This window comes from Heterodontus francisci, chromosome 3 (assembly GCF_036365525.1).
Source record: "Heterodontus francisci isolate sHetFra1 chromosome 3, sHetFra1.hap1, whole genome shotgun sequence".
In the NCBI taxonomy this organism is placed as follows: Eukaryota; Metazoa; Chordata; class Chondrichthyes; order Heterodontiformes; family Heterodontidae; genus Heterodontus; species Heterodontus francisci.
In genome coordinates this window covers 47,736,293-47,743,449 of record NC_090373.1, presented here as the reverse complement: position 1 = coordinate 47,743,449, position 7,157 = coordinate 47,736,293, and positions in this window count along the sequence as shown.

The following is a 7,157-nucleotide window of genomic DNA, read 5'->3' as shown; positions in this document are numbered from 1 at the left end:
CTCCGGAGAATACTTGGCATCAGGTGGCAGGACCGTATCTCCAACACAGAAGTCCTCGAGGCGGCCAACATCCCCAGCTTGTACACACTACTGAGTCAGCGGCGCTTGAGATGGCTTGGCCATATGAGCCACATGGAAGATGGCAGGATCCCCAAAGACACATTGTACAGCGAGCTCGCCACTGGTATCAGACCCATCGGCCGTCCACGTCTCCGCTTTAAAGACGTCTGCAAACGCGACATGAAATCCTGTGACATTGATCACAAGTCGTGGGAGTCAGTTGCCAGCGTTCACCAGACCTGGCGGGCAGCCATAAAGGCGGGGCTAAAATGTGGCGAGTCGAAGAGACTTAGTAGTTGGCAGGAAAAAAGACAGAGGCGCAAGGGGAGAGCCAACTGTGCAACAGCCCCGACAAACAAATTTCTCTGCAGCACCTGTGGAAGAGCCTGTCATTCTAGAATTGGCCTTTATAGCCACTCCAGGCGCTGCTTCACAAACCACTGACCACCTCCAGGTGCTTACCCATTGTCTCTCGAGATAAGGAGGCCCAAAAGAATGATAAACCTTCTGGAGATCTTCAAGGAACTGAAATCCACGTACCTCATTGTGTTGCTTAAGATAACACAAAGAAACTCATGGTCTGGTGGCAGTGGTGGTGAAAAGACAAGATATAAGCTTGAAGACCACAGGTAAAACAGCAAACAAAATTTAAAAGCAGTACAGAAAACAGAAGAGAAAATTTGAAGCAACAAGTGAAGAAACTTTAAAACAAGTATCTGAACAGAGTGAAAGAAAGTTACATACCTTCGAAGGCTGAGAAAAGCTCCATGGAACGGAAGCATGGCTGAAAAGCAAGCCATCGGGTGAGTCATTTTGACAATGATTGAGAAATCCAGAGTTGCAAAAAAGCCTTTGAAGAGTTTAAAAACATTCATTTTCTCAAGGCTCCATGTAAGAGAGAAAAAAAGGGGAAACCCCTGAAAAGTGCACAAACTAAAAAAAAGCAAAGTCTGATAGTGAAGAAAAACACGGGAACGCACCCCCCCACCCGCCCCCCCCCCCCCCCCCCCCCGCGCCTGCAAACAGCAGAGTCTCCATTAAAGCAGTCAAGCTGAAAAAAATCATTAGACCAGTCAAGCGTGAAGAAGATATATAAACTCTAGCAAAAAGGCAAAGGGAAAAACCCTTGAACTGCCTATCGAACAGCTTTGTACATATACAAGCTAAGTGCTGAAAGATAAAAAAAAAGAGAACACTGTCAAGCACCTGTTACACTCAGACAAAGCAACTAGCCTTAAAAAAAAAGAATTTCTTAAAGGGGGAACAGCGCAGAGCTAATAGAACAAGTTTTAAAACGAGTTTTAAACCACAAATAGAAAACATAGTACTGAAGGCACACACAAAGCTGACCAAAATTAAATGTAGAGCAGAAATCAAAAGGACAGCAGAAGGATGGATATCAAATTTCCCATCATGAATTGAAAGGCCATTGATATTCTATCCAAGTTCAAACTTTTTAAAAAAGAATGCAGTTACACTTCATAGACCAAGCAGTTGCAGAACCAGAGAAGCAGGCTGTGAAAATACTGATAGCAGTTGGAAATGAGGGGTTGTACCAAATCAATACCTCTAGCTTATCTGAAGTGAACCAGAAAGATTCTGCAAAGATATGGAAAGTGCTAGAAGATCAGCTTCGGCTAAGCGTGAATTTTAGAATTCATCACCTGGACTTGATATTCTACAGGCAATAGCCACAGGAATCAATAGATCAATTTGTCAGTCAATGCCGTAGTAAGGGCAACAAATTCCATTTTTCAGAAACTGAGCTGTTGGAGCGAATAATGGAGCTGGTGATTGTCCCAAAACCTTTTGAAGCATTTCAAAAAGACCTCTTGGGGAAAAAGAAAGGTTATTGCATTGATGTGCTCTGAAAAGATAGCAGGAAATACAAAGCCATTGTAGCAGGACAATAGCATCTGCAAGCACTAGGTGCAGCCAATAGTATTGGCACAGTAACCAGGTCACAAAAAGCAAGCAAACTGTGTGGTAAATGTGGTTTTTCCCACTCACTGTGAAGTTATCTTGCATTTCAAGATCTGTGCAAGGTGCAAAAGGACACTGGGCCCACCTATGCAAGAAATCCAGCTCCAAAGGTGAAGCCAGAAGTCACAATAGGACACTAACAAACAGAAGGCAGACGCAGCAACAGGGCAACAGCAGTAACGGGTGTGCCAGAGACCTGCATAAATGCAAGTCGACAGCGAAATAGACATGAGATAAGACTCAGAGTGGAGCGATTATCAGCCAGAAGACGAACAGGCGTTTTACATTGTGAACCTTACACATTGTGTTGGTGAAGTCAAACAACTGGAAGTTTTTGCTTCTATTGATATCATGTGCCCAAAGAAAGTTGGCAAACACACACTCAGGCCTAAGATTGATACAGGAGCTAGTGTTAATATCCTACCAGTCCGAATCCTGAAGGATATTTTACTGGGGTCGTTGGAAATTAATGATACAGCCGACAAATGCAAAGTTAACTGCATACAATGCCATTCCTTGCAGCTATGGCAAGTCAGCATGGAAACCACAAATATTTTACCTGGTAGACACGAGCAGACCAGCAGTGGCAGGACTACAGCGTGTAAGGATCTCAACATTGTAACTGTCCACGAGATTTCCAAGGTACCCATTACAGCAGAAGAGACCAAGAAAACCTGTATTGAGTCAGTCCAGGACTTACAACAAATGTATCCGGGCAGGTTCGGCACCATAGGAGATTTCAAAGGTGATGCCTTACTGCACCTCAGGGAGGATGCAGTTCTGTCAATTGACCCTCCCATGCATGTACAAGAAAAGCTTAAGCGCGAGTTGGGTGACATGGAACGCAATGGCATCATCCGTAGTGAACATCATCACACAGACTGGTGCAGCTCAATTACGTGCATACTGAAGAAGGATGGAGCAATCAGGGTATGTCTAGATCCGAGGCATCTAAACCTTTCCCTAACAAGATGATCCCACAAGATTCCAACACTAGAGGAATTGAATCCCAAGTTCACAGGAGCCAAATTCTTCTCCAAGTTGGATGTTAAACATGGATATTGGTCGGTACACCTTGCTAAGGAATGTCAGGAAATCACCACCTTCAGAACGCCATTTGGAAGATATTGCTTCCAATGACGACCCTTCAGCTTATCTCTCAGTCAAGATCTGTTTCAGCAGCATATGGACAGAATTATAGAAAACGTGCCTGGATGTATATGCATTGCCGATGATATTGTGATAATGGACAAAACCAAAGAAGAGCATGATCGAAATCTTCATTCACTGATGGCAGTAACTCATCACAAAGGGCTCATTTTTAACAGCAAGAAGTGCCAAGTGAATGTAAGTCAGATCAATTTCTTTGGCTCCATCTATTCAGGTTGCGGAATCTGTTCTGACCCAGGCAAAGTCGAAGACATAAGGTATATGGCTACTCCACAGACAAAGAAGATCTAAAGAGATATCTTGGATTTTTCAACTTCTTGGCACCATACATTCCAAATTTTTCTGATAGAGCTCCGAAAGAAAGACGTACCATATGCATGGCAGGAGGACCATCAGCATATGTTTGAGTCTTTCAAACAAGCATTGCAGCAGAAACCTGTACCCTGCAGTACTATGATTCAAGGAAGAAGAAAATCCTGCAAGTCGACGTCTCACAGAAAAAGCTAGAAGCGTGCATCCTGCAGGATGGCAAACCAATTGCATTCGGATCCAAAGGTTTATCCTCAACACATTCCAATTACTCAAACATAGAGCGTGAAACACTTGCTCCGGTGTTTGGGATCACAAGGTTCCACACCTACATGTGCGGTAAGCAGTTCACTGTGGAAACCGACCACAAACAACTGGAGATGATCTGGTGCAAACCATTGACAAATGCACCACCTGGACTACGGTGACCCTTATTGAAAGTATAGGTGTATGATTTCGACGTCTGCTACAAACCAGGCACCAAAATGGTCACCTCGGATACGTTGAGCAGATTGCCAAATCCAAACAATAATGAAGAAGTTCCACTGGATCGGCAAGTAGACAGCATGGACATTGAAGTGGAAGATGTGCTCAAAATTGATTATTTGCATTTTGGTCAAATTAATGTCATGGCTGTAGGGGATGGTGGGAAGGGTTATAGTTTAAAGTTTGCACAGTCTTGGGGGAGAAGGTCAGATGGACAAGGTAAGTGTTTTGGGAGGGGAAAGGGAAAATAATTAATTGTTATCGGGAGGGTGGGAGAGGGGAAAAAAGAGATTTATTTAATTTAATTTAATCTTCCTTTAAATATTTAAATTTGCTGTTGGGGCTAACAGCCCTTTAGAAATGGCATCAGTGTCTGTGCACAGGCAGCTGATGCCATTGCCAGGGTCGTACAGCCCGTCTCCTCAATGTGATCGGGCGGGTGGGGGCGACCTGCCCTGGCTATTTAAATGAGCCACTACGGATCCGCCATTTTTTTCGCCCGCCGCTGAAATAGGCGGTGGACTTATAGAATTCAACACATTGAGTGCCATATTCAGTCTGTTCGGTGTGCCTGAAGAAACTTGTCTGACAATGGACCACTGTATACAGGCAGACCTTTCAGGGATATGTGTGCTAAATGGGGTGTAAACCATGTCCTCATCACATTACCGTAGATCTAATGGTCTTGCCTAGCGAATGGTTTGCACAGTTAAATCACTTATCCTGAAGTGTAGGACAATGAAATAAGATTTTCTTGTTGCTATGTTACACCTCAGAGCTACACCTATGGATATGGGCTTATCGTCACCAGCAGAGATCATGTTTGGCAGACAAGTGAGAACGATTCAGCCAAGCCATTACCGAGATGCAGGAGACACTGCTCAAAAAACAAGGGAGAATGAAGATGGTGCATGACCAACATGCAGGGATGGAACTACCTCAACTACATGCAAGACTAAAGGTCAGGGTCATACACCCCACAACGAGAACATGTTTACCCGCAGAGGTATCCAAAGTATGCAGTGAGCCTAGGTCTTATAAGGTTGCAACATCTAATGGAGCAGTGTTGAGGAGGAACAGAAGTCAATTAAGAGAAGTGTGCAATGCTCCAATTGTACACAGCGGACTCGAAAGAGCACACTCTGACAATGAGGGTGTGATGGAGCAACAGGACAACAACCCCGTACATTGACAACATGTCAGCAAACCCAAAACAGCCAAGGGTGAAATCTATATCCCCAGAAGGTTATACCATAACAAGATCTGGAAAAGTTGTCAAACTACTGAAACAATATATGGACTCCTAAGCTTCTGTACTTGTAAATTTTATAATCTCTATCCCCATAAAAATTATGTTGGTATTATCCAATTTTATGTGTTTTTACTTGTAGCGTACGAGAATTATCTTTGGAAAGAAAAGAGATATTGTATGATCGCATAAACGGTGATGTCCCTTACAGAACTCAGTATGCTAATCAGCTAAGTACCAATATGTAGCCATGTGACCAGAAGTCATGGTCACTCTGCACTTTAACACCCTGGACAAAGGTTCAATATATAGTTGGCTCTGTATTATGTGTATTAGTTTAGCTTCTAATAAACCCTCTTCAAGGAACTGGAATCCACATACTTCATTGTGTTGCTTAAGATAACACAAAGAAAGTCATGACAGCTTCGAACCCTGCCTGTGGGCCGCAAAACTTCCAAATCTATCATTTCTGCAGACAGAGACTCTGGGGAGAAAACCATATACATCGCTGTCTACAAAAATACCCTGAACCAGGTGGCCACCTCTACCTGCCAGAAACTTCAGGACCATGAGTTCATCCAGAATACCACTGAATTACCAGACTCCACAGACTGTATATTCTTTTATTTGTTCTGGACTCTAATCCAACCAATCTATTCTTCTTCATTCTGTAACCTATTTGTGTGTGTGTGTGTGTGAAAGTTGGAACATAGTTTATTATATTTATATGGATCGGGTTTTGGTTTTAAGTACAATAAACTAACCTCTTTCTTGTTTAAACTCAAGAAAATCTTTCCAATTGGTTCTTTTGTGATCATAGACCATAAAGGGTTGAACACTCACTGAATCGGTAAGCACATTCACTGTTAAAAGAAATAAACCCTGTTGCCATCAAGCAAGGAGAGGGACAAGAGGAGAACCTTTCGACCCCTCCTCACCTGATTGTATCACAAGCTTCTCCTCTTTCTCAGTCATGGAATCCTATCTCCCTCCCAATCATGAACTCTCTTGCTTATCTTCTGTTTGCGACCTCTCTCTCCTGTTTCTGATCACAGCCTTTCTCCCCTATCTCGATTGTGTGCCCTCTGCCACCTCCCAATTGACAGGGACCATCCCCAATTCTGTGACCTCCTGCTGCTGGTGTTTCCTCCCAGCTACTGGTTAGGCTGCCAATTTGGCCGACTGCTGGTTGGGAAACAGATCTATGAAACGTTATTTAGATTCTGCCATTACGTTCAGCAGGATCTCCAAGTCTCTGTTCAGCCTCACCGGCCCTCCCTGCCTCCACATAACGAGTGGGGCCTTTGTTTCTTGTGGATTGAAATATCTTAAGGCTGGGGGCCTTCATTGGATGTGCTGTAGACTCAACCCCACATGGCAGTGCTGAATGTATGTCAGAATTTTGTGCTGTAACTGTAAAAATAATATTTTTCAATATTTAGTAATGTTTACTTAAAATTTTCTTATCTCTACCAAAAATGGCTTAAAGCGTATATATATATGTGTTTTGCTGCATGAATTGAACATTCATAAAAGCTTTCAAGAGTCTGAAACTTGTGTCATTCTGGGTGTTGTCAAGTACGTAAGGTGCTAAAGTAAGTTAATAATTAACTTTTCTGTAGAACTAAGGAACGCTGTAAGTAAACAACAGGTAAAGTGAAAATAGGTTGACTCTGGCTGACCAGCATTGTACTTGTCTTCACAATACAGCCTGACACATCGATCAGCAGTGTGGTTTCTATGAAAATAAAGGACGTGCAACCATTTTAATGGAAAATGAACACGTTTTATCTAGTTTGTGAGGTGAGCTCTGTTCTTAAGCTGGGGAGTTACAAAAAAGAAAAAGCATCTGAGGTAAAATACATTTGACGTAAGTTTCCTTTGCATATGCGTTTGTGCC